This window comes from Macrobrachium nipponense, chromosome 1 (genome assembly GCF_015104395.2).
Source record: "Macrobrachium nipponense isolate FS-2020 chromosome 1, ASM1510439v2, whole genome shotgun sequence".
NCBI classification, from domain to species: domain Eukaryota; kingdom Metazoa; phylum Arthropoda; class Malacostraca; order Decapoda; family Palaemonidae; genus Macrobrachium; species Macrobrachium nipponense.
This window is the reverse complement of record NC_087200.1, coordinates 16818449-16837004: the sequence shown is the minus strand read 5'-3', so window position 1 is coordinate 16837004 and position 18556 is coordinate 16818449.

Sequence of the window (18556 nt, the reverse complement as noted above, 5' to 3'; positions counted from 1 at the left end):
TACTTATCACCGCCCACGAAGTCATAAGTTTTTCAATTTTCAGTTAAATTTTTAGTCAGTAATAATAATAATAAAAATAATAATAATAATAATAATAGTAATAATAATGATAATAATGAAGTTACTATTTAAGCTTAAAAATGTGGCCCATTGGTGTCCGTTAATATTATAATAATAATATAGCTATATTATTTTGTTTAACACACACATACACACACAGACATATATATGATATATATATATATATATATATATATATATATATATATATATATATATATATATATATATATATATATATATATATATATATATATATATATATATCATATATATATATAAATAAATACATACATATACATACATACATATATATTTATATCGGTACATAATATATATATATATATATATATATATATATATATATATATATATATATTATATATATATATATATATATATATATATTATGTACCGATATAAATTTATCGGTACATAATATAATCATATATATAATATATATATAAATATCGGGATATATATATATATATACATATATATATATATTATATAATATATACATATATATATATATATATATATATATATATATAATATATATATATATATATATATATATATTTATATATGTGTGTGTGTGTTTGTGTGTTAAACAATAATAATATAGCTATTATTATTATAATATTAACGGACACCAATGGGCCTCATTTTTAAGTTTAAATAGAACTTCATTATTATTATTATTATTATTATTATTATTGCGTGAATATTGGACTTATGACTTCGAAGGAGGAGAAGTGAAGAAATAAAATTCATCATCATCATCATATATGACTCCTTGTTCTAGAACAAAATGTACTTTTTTATAACTAACTTACCTGTTACCACTTGTGGGTGACTGCTTTTATATATATATATATATATATATATATATATATATATATATATTATATATGTATAATATATATATTCGTATATATATATATATATATATATATATATATATATATATATATATATATATATATATTCAAAAGCAGCCACCCACCTGTTTTTTGCTTCTTTTGGAATATATGTTTTTAAGTTGTTTTAACCTTTTTTTATCATGTCATTGTGGGTCAATCATTTCTGAAATGTGCCATATAGTGCCGTAGGCGGTGTCATTGGCTTAGAGTTACTGCAGGTTTAGGGCTAGTGATCTTTCAACACTGACCAGCATATTCGGACAGAAAATTATTAACGACTAGAGCCGTAGGCTGTGGCAAATGTGCAATCTAGCGCCGTAGGCTGTGTTCAATGCGATATTTAGTGCCGTAGGCTGTGTTATTGCAGTGATAGGGTTAAGAGTTCATTTCATAGTGATAAGCCTATTCGGACAAGCATGTTCTGACAGAAAGTTATTACCTTATTTTTTTGGTTTGGTATATGATTTAGTAACGTCCACATTTATATTTTTCCCACTATGATGGGCCAAGATTATACAACTGAATGAATGGAAAGTAATCATTTTATTCAATTATTTATACAGTGCTTCTGATGTCTGTTGATTTGGAAACAATAATCGGTTACATCATCTATAACGGTGTATCATGTTCCTCTGCTAGAGCATTGATCTGTCCTATCAACTTGTCCCTTACTCCAGAATCCACTCGTAAACACAGCGGTTCCTCTGTCCATTCCAGGATTCGTTCGAAATTCCCCTAATTCCCCGTCCGTCGGGGAGTGATTTACTTCCGCCTTCCTTTGTTTTTCTCCGAACGACTCTTCTGAATAAACAGACTGCAAATTGAAATAGTTGATCATTCCTCGACTGAAGAAACCGTGTTTCAGGTGGTTACCATTGATTTCCTTGGCTTTTGATCTGTGCGATGCATGAAAGCACAAGGTAGGTAGGAAGTGTTAAAATGACCAGGAAACAGTGCCAGGTTCCTTTGCAAGAAAAAGATATCACCAAAATCTTGTGTAGGAAGAGATTGCGTTAGTTACCGTACAGACCGCTCTGAGTTGGTTTTTATTTTAGTGCGCAAATACGATTTTGGATCGTTTAACGTTAAAAAAGCGAGTCTGGTTATTCCACTCTCTCTCTCTCTCTCTCTCTCTCTACCATATGGCAGACTAGTAGGAAGAAATAGGGAAGAAATGGGCATAAAACACGTGAAAACTATTCCCGAGGAGGAGTACCTCTGTAGAGGCGGTAGAAAGAACCCCATTACCTCGATTTTTTTCTCTCTCTCTCTTTTAACAAATGGTCCTTTAAAATAGCTAGATAATATCACTAGAACATACCTCGTCTTGTGTAAGCCTATAGGTAGAGGTAGAGAAAATGTTTTTATTTCAACATGAAGTGATTTGCAAAATAAGCGGCATTCAGCCATAGTGTGTTTAGGAGGTTGACCTCGCCCTAGCAATCCTAACTTGTCTGGTATCTCTAAAGAGGTCTCATTCCTTTTATATATATATATATATATCTATATATATATATATATGTAGTATGTATGTATGTTTGTGTTATTTTTCAGGTTGCCAATGGCTTTCTTTCATAATGAATAATTTTATATCATATCTTACTATAATGGGCGGTATGTCTGTCCATCCGCCTTTCAATCACGGCCAAACAGCTGGTCCAGTGGGCATGAAACTTGGCAGGTTTATAGTGGGGACCCGTAAGATGGTTTATAATAGGGTTTCATCCTACCTTCCTCTCACAACTCCCCCCCCCCCCCCCCCCCCCCAAGGGGGTGGGGGTGAGAAGGGATTCCCTGAAACGTAGCTGGTTCTGCCCGTGAAACGGGGCTGGTTATGCCCGTAGACTTACTTACTTTACGAATTTATGATACATAATTTCTGTATACATATATTTGCTAGTATTTTATAACCTTTCTAAGGTTATAACTTACTACTCAAGTACTTCTGTATGTGCATCGGCGTGTCACTTATAAAGTACCTTCATAAACAATTTAATGCCTCAACTGGGACTCGCATGGAAGTAATTGTTAGGATTACATTTTATTTAACCGGATCAAAGACCTTCTTTGCACAGAAAAGAATTCAAAATTATTAAGAAACAAAGCAAATATCAATAATGTGTAAATGAATATGATACTCCGTATTTCACGATGTCTATCTAAAATTATTTTTTAATTAAAGAGTAAGTGAAATTTTTATATACAGACTGGGGTGAAATATAAATGTATTTTAAGATTATATAATTATAATTCCAAATAAGATTGACAAAATCTGAATAATCAGAAGTTAATGAGAAAAATTAATTCTCAATTTTATTGGAACTAAGAGCTGATTAAAATTTCCTAATAGCTGATTAAAATCCCCTAATTGGGAGACCACGATGCAGAGAGAGAGAGGAGAGAGAGAGAGAGAGAGAGAGAGAGAGAGAGAGAGATTATCAGAATTGCGAGAACAAAACTCATATACAAAATATCAAGAAATAAAACAGGTTCTGAACAAGTACTACACAGCATCAAAGAAACTGGGGAAAAAATTGAAATTTAAACTCCCGGGCTCAGAGATGTAAAACCTAGAAAGATTAAATGAAGTAAGGATTGCAACGATGGCCCTTAATAGTTGTAGAATAATTCTGTTTGGTCACATAGGACATGTCAGTGTCTGCAAGGGATTTGCTTAATTACGTTGACCAACTTCACAGTTAAGTATGTTGAAAGAGAGGTTTCATTTATTCCTTATTAATTTATGAACAGGAAAGACAACGCTGGAAATTTCAGCGACAATATTCCATTTAATGTTTCAGTACCTAATTTCGACCATTAAATAGTCTTTGGCAAAACCAAAGCATCGAATGTCGCACTTAACAAAGCAGCTGTTGCCTGAGAACCCTATTACGGTTCCCATATAACGATGCTTCCAACTTCTGTCCTTTCCCATCGATACATTACCTACGCAAAGGCCATTAATGGCACAATTACCTACACCGAGTTTAGCTCTACTACAATTCCACGACCAACCTATCAGTTTAATGGACCACCTGTTGGCCATCTTAGGTTCTAAAATATATTCAGAACAATTAACCATTGATAATCGTTAATGCTATTTAGTCATTCCAGAATTCAGTAAAACTTGCTAGTGATACTTGAGTGTGCAACGGAATATATTTTTGACGATTTGAGCATCTTCAGGAAATAAGACATATCAGTTCCAAAGTTCTTTTACCATTAATTACTCTGTAGTACATGGAGTTGGTGCTTTTGAGAGGAATGGAATTTATCAAGTAGTCACCCGAATTTCTTTATCTCTGTACAGTACTGCCTTCTGACATGAAATAGGAACTTTTCATAACTCACGTTTGTTATAATCTTGGGAGCCGTCTAAGATAACAGCAGAGGAAGTGCTAAGTGTAATTGCCCCTTGACTATCATTTCTCATATAATTACATTTCATCAACATTCATTCAATTATCATTACGGAGTCTTTGTACTGACAACGGCAGGGCGTAATTTGTGCTGTAATGTTAATCCTCACTCAGGGAGAGCCATCACCTCTCTCTCCTCATGCTCCGATTATTGAAAGTAAAGTTTTTCTTTGGGTATTGCCAGAGATTTTTCCTGTGCAATGCTGGAGGTCTGTTGGAAAATCTGTGGAGTTGTTCCCCTGATAATTTGGTAACTGACATCACGTTAGGGATATATTTTGTTTATTCGTTATTACTTACCTATTTCCATTACCCCAGATGAATTTCATCCCGAGTAAGAAATGATATTTTTTCACAGAAATCTTGAAGTTCCACGTTGGACGAGTCGATTTCGCGCTCGGCTACCAATCCGGTGGTCCGAAGTTCGATTCTCGGCTCAGCCAACGCGAAACCAGAGGAATTTATTTCTGGTTGATAGAAATTCATTTCTCGATATAATGTAGTTCGGACCCCACAATAAGCTGTAGGTCCCGTTGCTAGGTATCCAATTGGTTCCTAGTTACGTGAAAACATCTAATCCTTCGGGCCAGCCCTAGGAGAGCTGTTAATCAGCTCCATGGTCTGGTAAAACTAAGATATACTCCAGAAATCTTTCGCCATTCCAGGGATCGAACTCCATAAGCAGATTTTATAAGAATGGGTTTGCGTCAGTCTATTTCTTTTCATTAATTGCCACTTCACCTCTCAGTTTTGGAAGAAGCTTAGGCGAAGTATAACTCCCGGAATAGATGTATCAAGATACAATTTGATAACATGACAGTTGGTTATATTAGTGGCTTACTTGCGAATGTTATTATCGACAACTAAAAGCCACAGTAGCATTAACAATATATTTATGTACAGGGTTAAAAATGATAAAAATGGCCGTCTCGCAAACAGAAACAATCGGGCAGGGGTTATCTGACGAACAATGTTAAAGGAATCGGCCTTGGACCAGTTTCTTGAGTTGTTGTAACACTCCCTCCAATGTTTAACACCATCAGGACTGAGGAGGAATACGGAGCAGTCTCCGAAAGTCTCTCCCTGTACACGAATAAATTTTTAACTCTACTGTGGTTTTTAATTGTCAATACTATAGTCTCGTTATAGGGGTTCCTTAGTTCAATATTATTATTATTATTACTATTTATTTTTTTTTGCCTATCACAGTCCTCCAATTCGACTGGGTGGTATTTATAGAGTGGGGTTCCGGGTTGCATCCTGCCTCCTTAGGAGTCCATCACTTTTCTTACCATGTGCGCCGTTTCTAGGATCACACTCTTCTTCATGAGTCTTGGAACTACTTCAGCCTCTAGTTTTTCCAGATTCCTTTTCAGGGATCTTGGGATCGTGCCTAGTGCTCCCATGATTATGGATACAATTTCCACTGACATATCCCATATCCTTCTTATTTCTATTTTCAGGTCTTGATACTTATTCATTTTTTCCCTTTCTTCTTCTTCAACTCTGGTGTCCCATGGTATTATGACATCAGTGAGTGATACTCTCTTCTTGATTATTATTATTATTATTATTATTATTATTATTATTATTATTATTATTATTATTATTATTATTATTATTATTATTATTATTATTATTATTATTATACCTGAGGTACCTACTACATAGCTAAGGTTTGCACATGATTATGCCCGCTTAGTTCTATCATTTAAATCTTTTTTTCTCTGTTAAATTATGCCTTTGATAGTTCAGGTTATGTTATCTGTATGATCCCTTTTTAATGGTTATCAGTGTAGGTCATTACAGTCAAAATGTTCTATGTTTGCGTATACTTTACAGTTATTTGTCTGAATGCACATCCACTAATTATCAGTTGAGAAACCAGGCTTATTTTAAAATTAGCTCCATTAATTTCTGTGACTAATTTTTCATTCAGTTTTGTCATACGAATCACAACATATCTTGCCTCATGATCGTTATTACCTAATGCAACGGGAATTTAGATCATATAATACCATCAGGAAAAACTCCACTTAATATTAGTTTTAAAGGTTCGTTGATCATTCAGATGAAAAGTCATGTAATGCCAGGTAATAAAGACCCTATTTAAAGTAACCCAGGAGTTATAATGGTAGCTTTTTCCGTATCGCTTTTGTCGTAATAAACGCACTCTTCGGATGAGTAACTGAAATTAAGCCTAATTACTCTCTCTCTCTCTCTCTCTCTCTCTCTCCCTAAACACTGGTCCCTTAAACTTTCACTGAGCCTCGCCAGATCACACGAGAGGATGGAAAATATAATACACGTGCTAAAAAAAAGTACTTCGGTTCTTTTGATCATTATGCCCGTATGAAGACGTAATTAAGGGATTCGGCTGCACGGGGGAAATCAGAGGGACTAATTATAAGGGGGAATGTAAGTGGAAAAAGTGTGGTTTAATTATCGCGTCTTTGTTTGATGTGAAATGACGACGGAAAGCTGTGGAGACGTGTTGTTGTACCCTAATGTAACCCGTTTTAAGGTGAATAATAAGCCTTTACTGCTGTAACACCTATTCATGATTCTCGTAACGGTGCCAGGTGGATAGGGAGAGGGGGTGATAGCCTACAGTACACTCACTTGATGCACTGTAGGCGTCACATCATCCCCAGCTACACCCAGAGCCTTTTACTTGATCTCGCTAACTATGGGTAGTATTAAGCTTTAGTAATAATTGGAGGTATAACAGAAGTTATTCCATCGAAACGAAACGTCGAGGAGGCCTGAAGACAAATCTCGGCACCCAAAAATTAGAAGGGGAGGTAGAGTTTCAATTTCACGAACGATTTACTAATTTCACAATTATCATCTTTCCATACAGTGATTCATGCCGCGTACCTGGTTTATGAATGTATGTCTTACTTGTGTTAAATCACCTTTTCGTATTCATTAAGGAGAGGAAAATTATTAAACCAGGAATGAATCTCCTCTCCTCTTCGTCGTCTCGTGTAGAGACATTAATTACGAGATTTTTCTTAGCAATGTTGGCATATATTAACGTATAGCTCGATCTGTTATTAGTGCAATTTTTCGTTGCAGATTTGCTTTAGTTAAAGAGACTGTGAGTGAATTTGTGAGGGATTGCTCTCAAATTTTTCATAAAGAGAGAGAGAGAGAGAGAGAGAGAGAGAGAGAGAGAGAGAGAGAGAGAGAGAGAGAGAGGGAGAGAGAGGGTAAAGATATTTTAAAAATGAAATTATTTGTTTTTGCATAGCTTTGTAATGAGAATTGCTGATCTGATTATTATATTGCAAATCGTAAGTATTTGAGAGAGACTCGGTATACCTAGGAAAACCGACCAAAAGAGGTAGGTCTTAATTTGTGTAGATTGTGTACCTTCTCGCGCTTGCCTGCATATTTCCAAGCGTTGTTCATAATTAAGTAATTACAAATTTGTTTCATATCGTCTTGTCTCGTTCTCCTTCTTTCAACTTGATCGCCTTGTCCCCTACTCTGATTTCTGTTGATGCATTAACGCTTTCGTAAGTTTCAAGTTTCTTTTTGCTCATTTTGTCCCATACAGAAAATTTTCCTTCTTGTTACTTGTACACAAGTATCCACACTTGCCAGTTTCTACAGTCTTCCTCACTGAAAAGGGCAGGTTGAAGAGGAACATTGCTGTTTGTAACATACGCAACAACTCAGGACAAAAGCGGGCATCTGCCTTGTTGGGTTTTCATGCTCTAACAGGCTCAGATATGTCTGGTAGATTTATGTGACTTTTTGCATCTGTGTTTTATACACTGAATATATAGCGAGTACATTTATATTTAATATCAGTATGGATTACAGTATCAAATTTAGAGTAACAGTTGCCACTGTAGATGCCATCTTGATATTAGACATGTCAATAATGCACCGAGCCTTAATTTGATGGTTCTATTGGTTTCCTTGTGTCAGAAAACCTATATTTCGAGACTTTGTTTATAATTATATCTCTTGTATTTGCGAAGATATTGCATTGTTGCTAGATTGAGGACGTTTTGGACGCCATCTTGGATTTTAGACCCTTAGAATGTAAAAAAAAAAAAAAAAAAGGCCCTTAAAATTTTTTTTTTATATCATATACAAAAATAATCAGGCAAGTTTTAGCTTTTACCATATATATATATATATATATATATATATATATATATATATATATATATAATATATATATATATATATATATATATACATACACACACACAAATGTTTATTTCATGACAAATGAAACCTACACTATTCTTTCAGACTCCATTGTATGGACTTCTTTTAACATTTCAGAAACGTCTCTCAATCGTATTCCTTTATGCAAGTCTTGTTTTTATTGAAAGGAAAGTGGCGAACTTTTCCAATACCTCTCTGGATGACAGAAGTTCGCGCAACTTGCTTGATTGATTGAAGGCCTCTTGGTATCGAATTACGAACTCCGATGTTCAGAAGGAAAGTGTTTGAAGTTTTGGAATTAACCCGTTCTATTTTATTAGCGATTAGAGTACCATTGTGACCTTGTTCTAAAGAAAGCTGGAAGCCTTTATTGCTTGAAAATATTCAATAACGTTTTCAATAAGTTATTCAATAACTTCTTTTAAATCACAAATGTCGTTCCTGAATCTCGTCTGAAACGACTGATAATTAAAATGTAAAGAGGAAAAACTAACAACTCGAAAGCTCAAGTGAGTCTCGTGGGTTTATCGATATATCCAAACACTCGAGTTTCTGTCCCATTCGCCGTTTTCTCACTATTTGCTCTTTTTATTGTGACTTTTTTCCTCTTTCTATAGTGATTTTTTTTCCCTCTTTCTCTAGAGATTTTTATTCTCTGCCGTTCTTGTAGTGGGGACTTCGATTCCCGTATACTCAGACCATTTTGTTTTCCAGTTTTCCAGAGGAACCACGGGGCATTGTCTCTTCCATGGTAGAAGGAAGATATTAAAGGCGAGTAATGAAAAAAAAAAAGGTCTGCAGGAAGGTTCGAATATATATATATATATATATATGACAGCGGGCAGACAGCTACACATTCCAACAGGGGTTCCAGCAAGACAACAGCTTACATGATAAGTTTATTAGAGACGTTTCGTGCCCCAAAACATTGGCACATCATCAGTCTGGAATAAAAATTTTATTCTTTTTTAAAAAACAGTAAAATAAAGTAAAAGGTACAATCCAAAAATATGAATTATTAAAAGAAGCTTAGAAGTATTAAAAGACTACCTATCAGTTCAGAGAACAAGAGCAGAATGACTAGAAACGTGAGGACCGACCAAACTACACTTCAGGCCAACGAAAGGGGAGTGGCAGAGACGTAATTGTTTAAATTAGGCGACAGGTGTTTAATGTAAAGTGACTCAAGTGTAGTTAGAGAGGATGCTTGGGTTGTTGAGGTAAGGATAGAAAAATGTGTTTTTTCCATAGGAGGCATGTGTTCGAATACTCGAGAGTTCGGGATTCGATATCCTGGATCCCGTCCTATAGCTGAGTCCCATGTGACTATAATAACGGACTTGCAACAATCTCCGTGTTGAGCCAATATAAGTACCAAGGCATCTTGGGCATTCATATTTATAGATTACATTGGACAACATAAAATCTTGAAGCTTATCCTTGTAATTGAAGAGGCTACCTATCTTTTTGGATTTACAGGGATTAGGGTTAGTCTTAGGTAAACCTAATTCTTTTTCTATAATGTTTTTTATATTCATGCGTAGTTTATCTGTGTGGATGAAGGGAATTGATGCGTACATATTAAGTTTAGGTACGTTGAAACTAGCAGGGGGTGGAGATACGTAATTAGAAACCATTTATTAATAATATTAAGAACAAATTGCTTTGGGTAGGAATTAGCTGTAAAAAATTTCAGTAAGTACTCAATTTCATTATGGAAAGCAGACCAGTCAGACGTATATTTAAATGCTCTGTGTACCAACGTAATGACAGAGTTAGCTTTAAAGCCATAAAAACACGAACTGTAAAAATTATTTCCCAATCCAGTAAAAGTACTCTTGCGATATACACTAGTATTAAAACGTTGTTCACTCCTAGTAATTTTTACATCCAAGAAGGCTATTGAATTGTTGTTTTCAGTTTCTATGGTAAATTTCACGTTTGGATGAACAGTGTTGATATAATCAAGAAACTCGTAACATTGCCAACTGTGTTTAAACAGGGTAAAAGTATCATCAACGTACCTTCTATAAATGCTGGTTTAAAATTATCAAGGGCAACTATTTAAAAAATTTTCTTCAAGATGACTCATAAAAAAGTTAGCAAATAAAGGTCCTAACGGTGATCCCATAGCAACTCCCTCGACCTGCGAGTAAAGCTGTTTGTTAAAAACGAAAGCCGAATCTTGCACAGCAAGTTCGAGTAGTGTCTTAAAAAGGTGTCTGCTAAAACCGTGAAATTCTTCTATACCCTCATAAACTTTATTAAGAATAATGTCTATGGTTTCTGTAACTGGAACATTAGTGAACAACGATTCGATGTCAAAACTAGTCATAATTAGTTCACCATCTTGTTGAATTATTGTTTGTTGAAATTCAAAACCATTTTTTTTAAAACATATTGCGAGTTTGAGAAATCAGTTAGTAATTGAACTATAAATTTGGATATCTTAAACGAAGGGCTGTTATAAGCTGACATGATAGGTCTTAAAGGTGTACCTTCCTTATGAATTTTTGGCAAGCCATAGAGAATACTGAAAGAGGAGCCGGTAACTAGTAGTTCCTGGTAAACATTATCACTAATAATACCTTCTTGTTTAATTTTTCTTAGAAAGCGGTTTATTTTATCCTCCCGTTTGTAAATATCTGCAAAGTTGGGTTCCCCTATACATTTAAATTTGGTTTCATCAGTTAGTATTAGGTTCATTTTATTCAGATAATCACCTCTATTAAGAATTACCACGCCTTTTCCCTTATCAGGTTTACATATTATTAAGTCTTTATTTTTACTCAGTTTTTTAAGGATTTCCATATCTTCTTTTCTAAAGAACGGGGCCCAATTTGTTTTTAGCTTTTTGTATACATCATGTAATGCCAAGGAGATTTTTTGTTGCAAGGACTCATGTTTACGTGTCCGAGGTTCTTAATTCTTTGGAACAATACCTCAAAAGGAAAAAAGAAATGTGGAAAGTTCGGTCTGTAAGATGGAATGCAAAAGTCAAGGCCAAAAGACAGTAAAAACTCTTCTCTCTTAGATAATACATAGTCTGACAAATTAAAAATACAAGAACAACGAACATTAAAATCAGGAGTAAAAATACCTAAAGCTTTCAGCTTTCTTTGGTGGCGTGTGTGTACATTATCAATGAATAAATTAACAGTTTTGGTAAATAGTTTTTTAAAAATAATCAGATCCAACATGGATAACAGTGGGAATAATTGTTCTCGAGTTTTCTTTGTCATTTCTTCATGTAAACATCGTCCAGGGCACGTTGCTTGGTATGGATCTCTCTTGACAGCAATTCGTCCAAGGCATCACGGTAAAATGTGGTGTGGTACAGCGAAGACTTGTAAAGCTTGAAGCGAACGAACTTCGGATATATACGGCTAAGCTGGCAGAAGCGGAGAAAGTCGAGATCACATTTGGCCTTCTCGTGTTTGGTGGTATAATTTTCTAGGGTCCTGGCAAGGGATAGGACTTCTGACGGATATCTAGGTTGAAGCAGTTGCGCGAAGTGGCGGACGGTCCTCAAACGAATCCTGAGCAGAAACAGGAGAGACAGCAGCAGACGCAACATCCCAGCGGAAGAAATACAATGACAGCGGGCAGACAGCTACACATTCCAACAGGGGTTCCAGCAAGACAACAGCTTACATGATAAGTTTATTAGAGACGTTTCGTGCCCCAAAACATTGGCACATCATCAGTCTGGAATAAAAATTTTATTCTTTTTTAAAAAACAGTAAAATAAAGTAAAAGGTACAATCCAAAAATATGAATTATTAAAAGAAGCTTAGAAGTATTAAAAGACTACCTATCAGTTCAGAGAACAAGAGCAGAATGACTAGAAACGTGAGGACCGACCAAACTACACTTCAGGCCAACGAAAGGGGAGTGGCAGAGACGTAATTGTTTAAATTAGGCGACAGGTGTTTAATGTAAAGTGACTCAAGTGTAGTTAGAGAGGATGCTTGGGTTGTTGAGGTAAGGATAGAAAAATGTGTTTTTTCCATAGGAATCTTGCATTTTGAGGCATGTGTTCGAATACTCGAGAGTTCGGGATTCGATATCCTGGATCCCGTCCTATAGCTGAGTCCCATGTGACTATAATAACGGACTTGCAACAATCTCCGTGTTGAGCCAATATAAGTACCAAGGCATCTTGGGCATTCATATTTATAGATTACATTGGACAACATAAAATCTTGAAGCTTATCCTTGTAATTGAAGAGGCTACCTATCTTTTTTGGATTTACAGGGATTAGGGTTAGTCTTAGGAAACCTAATTCTTTTTCTATAATGTTTTTATATTCATGCGTAGTTTATCTGTGTGGATGAAGGGAATTGATGCGTACATATTAAGTTTAGGTACGTTGAAACTAGCAGGGGGTGGAGATACGTAATTAGAAACCATTTTATTAATAATATTAAGAACAAATTGCTTTGGGTAGGAATTAGCTGTAAAAAATTTCAGTAAGTACTCAATTTCATTATGGAAAGCAGACCAGTCAGACGTATATTTAAATGCTCTGTGTACCAACGTAATGACAGAGTTAGCTTTAAAGCCATAAAAACACGAACTGTAAAAATTATTTCCCAATCCAGTAAAAGTACTCTTGCGATATACACTAGTATTAAAAACGTTGTTCATTCCTAGTAATTTTTACATCCAAGAAGGCTATTGAATTGTTGTTTTCAGTTTCTATGGTAAATTTCACGTTTGGATGAACAGTGTTGATATAATCAAGAAACTCGTAACATTGCCAACTGTGTTTAAACAGGGTAAAAGTATCATCAACGTACCTTCTATAAAATGCTGGTTTAAAATTATCAAGGGCAACTATTTAAAAAATTTTCTTCAAGATGAATCATAAAAAAGTTAGCAAATAAAGGTCCTAACGGTGATCCCATAGCAACTCCCTCGACCTGCGAGTAAAGCTGTTTGTTAAAAACGAAAGCCGAATCTTGCACAGCAAGTTCGAGTAGTGTCTTAAAAAGGTGTCTGCTAAAACCGTGAAATTCTTCTATACCCTCATAAACTTTATTAAGAATAATGTCTATGGTTTCTGTAACTGGAACATTAGTGAACAACGATTCGATGTCAAAACTAGTCATAATTAGTTCACCATCTTGTTGAATTATTGTTTGTTGAAATTCAAAACCATTTTTTAAAACATATTGCGAGTTTGAGAAATCAGTTAGTAATTGAACTATAAATTTGGATATCTTAAACGAAGGGCTGTTATAAGCTGACATGATAGGTCTTAAAGGTGTACCTTCCTTATGAATTTTTGGCAAGCCATAGAGAATACTGAAAGAGGAGCCGGTAACTAGTAGTTCCTGGTAAACATTATCACTAATAATACCTTCTTGTTTAATTTTTCTTAGAAAGCGGTTTATTTTATCCTCCCGTTTGTAAATATCTGCAAAGTTGGGTTCCCCTATACATTTAAATTTGGTTTCATCAGTTAGTATTAGGTTCATTTTATTCAGATAATCCCACCTCTATTAAGAATTACCACGCCTTTTCCCTTATCAGGTTTACATATTATTAGTCTTTATTTTTACTCAGTTTTTTAAGGATTTCCATATCTTCTTTTCTAAAGAACGGGGCCCAATTTGTTTTTAGCTTTTTGTATACATCATGTAATGCCAAGGAGATTTTTTGTTGCAAGGAACTCATGTTTACGTGTCCGAGGTTCTTAATTCTTTGGAACAATACCTCAAAAGGAAAAAAGAAATGTGGAAAGTTCGGTCTGTAAGATGGAATGCAAAAGTCAAGGCCAAAAAGACAGTAAAAACTCTTCTCTCTAGATAATACATAGTCTGACAAATTAAAAATACAAGAACAACGAACATTAAAATCAGGAGTAAAAATACCTAAAGCTTTCAGCTTTCTTTGGTGGCGTGTGTGTACATTATCAATGAATAAATTAACAGTTTTGGTAAAATAGTTTTTAAAAATAATCAGATCCAACATGGATAACAGTGGGAATAATTGTTCTCGAGTTTTCTTGCATTTCTCATGTAAATCGTCCAGGGCACGTTGCTTGGTATGGATCTCTCTTGACAGCAATTCGTCCAAGGCATCACGGTAAAATGTGGTGTGGTACAGCGAAGGACTTGTAAAGCTTGAAGCGAACGAACTTCGGATATATACGGCTAAGCTGGCAGAAGCGGAGAAAGTCGAGATCACATTTGGCCTTCTCGTGTTTGGTGGTATAATTTTCTAGGGTCCTGGCAAGGGATAGGACTTCTGACGGATATCTAGGTTGAAGCAGTTGCGCGAAGTGGCGGACGGTCCTCAAACGAATCCTGAGCAGAAACAGGAGAGACAGCAGCAGACGCAACATCCCAGCGGAAGAAATACAATGACAGCGGGCAGACAGCTACACATTCCAACAGGGGTTCCAGCAAGACAACAGCTTACATGATAAGTTTATTAGAGACGTTTCGTGCCCCAAAACATTGGCACATCATCAGTCTGGATAAAAAATTTTATTCTTTTTTAAAAAACAGTAAAATAAAGTAAAGGTACAATCCAAAAATATGAATTATTAAAAGAAGCTTAGAAGTATTAAAAGACTACCTATCAGTTCAGAGAACAAGAGCAGAATGACTAGAAACGTGAGGACCGACCAAACTACACTTCAGGCCAACGAAAGGGGAGTGGCAGAGACGTAATTGTTTAAATTAGGCGACAGGTGTTTAATGTAAAGTGACTCAAGTGTAGTTAGAGAGGATGCTTGGTTGTTGCGGTAAGGATAGAAAAAGGTTTTTTGTTTTTTTCCATAGGAGGCATGTTCGAATACTCGAGAGTTCGGGATTCGATATCCTGGATCCCGTCCTATAGCTGAGTCCCATGTGACTATAATAACGGACTTGCAACAATCTCCGTGTTGAGCCAATATAAGTACCAAGGCATCTTGGGCATTCTATTTATAGATTACATTGGACAACATAAAATCTTGAAGCTTATCCTTGTAATTGAAGAGGCTACCTATCTTTTTTGGATTTACAGGGATTAGGGTTAGTTTCTTAGAAACCTAATTCTTTTTCTATAATGTTTTTTATATTCATGCGTAGTTTATCTGTGTGGATGAAGGGAATTGATGCGTACATATTAAGTTTAGGTACGTTGAAACTAGCAGGGGTGGAGATACGTAATTAGAAACCATTTTATTAATAATATTAAGAACAAATTGCTTTGGGTAGGAATTAGCTGTAAAAAATTTCAGTAAGTACTCAATTTCATTATGGAAAGCGACCAGTCAGACGTATATTTAAATGCTCTGTGTACCAACGTAATGACAGAGTTAGCTTTAAAGCCATAAAAACACGAACTGTAAAAAATTATTTCCCAAACCAGTAAAAGTACTCTTGCGATATACACTAGTATTAAAACGTTGTTCACTCCTAGTAATTTTTACATCCAAGAAGGCTATTGAATTGTTGTTTTCAGTTTCTATGGTAAATTTCACGTTTGATGAACAGTGTTGATATAATCAAGAAACTCGTAACATGGCCAACTGTGTTTAAACAGGGTAAAAGTATCATCAACGTACCTTCTATAAAATGCTGGTTTAAAATTATCAGGGCAACTATTTAAAAAACTTTCTTCAAGATGACTCATAAAAAAAGTTAGCAAATAAAGGTCCTAACGGTGATCCCATAGCAACTCCCTCGACCTGCGAGTAAAGCTGTTTGTTAAAAACGAAAGCCGAATCTTGCACAGCAAGTTTCGAGTAGTGTCTTTTAAAAAGGTGTCTGCTAAAACCGTGAAATTCTTCTATACCCTCATAAACTTTATTAAGAATAATGTCTATGGTTTCTGTAACTGGAACTTAGTGAACAACGATTCGATGTCAAAACTAGTCATAATTAGTTCACCATCTTGTTGAATTATTGTTTGTTGAAATTCAAAACCATTTTTTAAAACATATTGCGAGTTTTGAGAAATCAGTTAGTAATTGAACTATAAATTTTGGATATCTTAAACGAAGGGCTGTTATAAGCTGACATGATAGGTCTTAAAGGTGTACCTTCCTTATGAATTTTTGGCAAGCCATAGAGAATACTGAAAGAGGAGCCGGTAACTAGTAGTTCCTGGTAAACATTATCACTAATAATACCTTCTTGTTTATTTTCTTAGAAAGCGTTTTTTATCCTCTCGTTTGTAAAATATCTGCAAAGTTTGGGTTCCCCTATACATTTAAATTTGGTTTCATCAGCTAGTATTAGGTTCATTTTATTCAGATAATCACCTCTATTAAGAATTACCACGCCTTTTCCCTTATCAGGTTTACATATTATTAAGTCTTTATTTTTACTCATTTTTTAAGGATTTCCATATCTTCTTTCTAAAGAACGGGGCCCAATTTGTTTTTAGCTTTTTGTATACATCATGTAATGCCAAGAGATTTTTTGTTGCAAGGAACTCATGTTTACGTGTCCGAGGTTTTAATTCTTTGGAACAATACCTCAAAAGGAAAAAAGAAATGTGGAAAGTTCGGTCTGTAAGATGGAATGCAAAAGTCAAGGCCAAAAGACAGTAAAAACTCTTCTCTCTTAGATAATACATAGTCTGACAAATTAAAAATACAAGAACAACGAACATTAAAATCAGGAGTAAAAATACCTAAAGCTTTCAACTTTCTTTGGTGGCGTGTGTGTACATTATCAATGAATAAATTAACAGTTTTGGTAAATAGTTTTTTAAAATAATCAGATCCAACATGGATAACAGTGGGAATAATTGTTCTCGAGTTTTTTCTTGCATTTCTCATGTAAATCGTCCAGGGCACGTTGCTTTGGTATGGATCTCTCTTGACAGCAATTCGTCCAAGGCATCACGGTAAAATGTGGTGTGGTACAGCGAAGACTTGTAAAGCTTGAAGCGAACGAACTTCGGATATATACGGCTAAGCTGGCAGAAGCGAGAAAGTCGAGATCACATTTGGCCTTCTCGTGTTTGGTGGTATAATTTTCTAGGGTCCTGGCAAGGGATAGGACTTCTGACGGATATCTAGGTTGAAGCAGTTGCGCGAAGTGGGGCGGACGGTCCTAAACGAATCCTGAGCAGAACAGGAGAGACAGCAGCAGACGCAACATCCCAGCGGAAGAAATACAATGACAGCGGGCAGACAGCTACACATTCCAACAGGGGTTCCAGCAAGACAACAGCTTACATGATAAGTTTATTAGAGACGTTTCGTGCCCCAAAACATTGGCACATCATCAGTCTGGAATAAAAATTTTATTCTTTTTTAAAAAAACAGTAAAACTAAAGTAAAAGGTACAATCCAAAAATATGAATTATTAAAAGAAGCTTAGAAGTATTAAAAGACTACCTATCAGTTTCAGAGAACAAGAGCAGAATGACTAGAAACGTGAGGACCGACCAAACTACACTTCAGGCCAACGAAAGGGGAGTGGCAGAGACGTAATTGTTTAAATTAGGCGACAGGTGTTTAATGTAAAGTGACTCAAGTGTAGTTAGAGAGGATGCTTGGGTTGTTGAGGTAAGGATAGAAAAATGTGTTTTTTTTTTCCATAGGAATCTTGCATTTTGAGGCATGTGTTCGAATACTCGAGAGTTCGGATTCGATATCCTGGATCCCGTCCTATAGCTGAGTCCCATGTGACTATAATACGGACTTGCAACAATCTCCGTGTTGAGCCAATATAAGTACCAAGGCATCTTGGCATTTCATATTTATAGATTACATTGGACAACATAAAATCTTGAAGCTTATCCTTGTAATTGAAGAGGCTACCTATCTTTTTTGGATTTACAGGGATTAGGGTTAGTCTTAGGAAACCTAATTCTTTTTCTATAATGTTTTTTATATTCATGCGTAGTTTATCTGTGTGGATGAAGGGAATTGATGCGTACATATTAAGTTTAGGTACGTTGAAACTAGCAGGGGGTGGAGATACGTAATTAGAAACCATTTATTA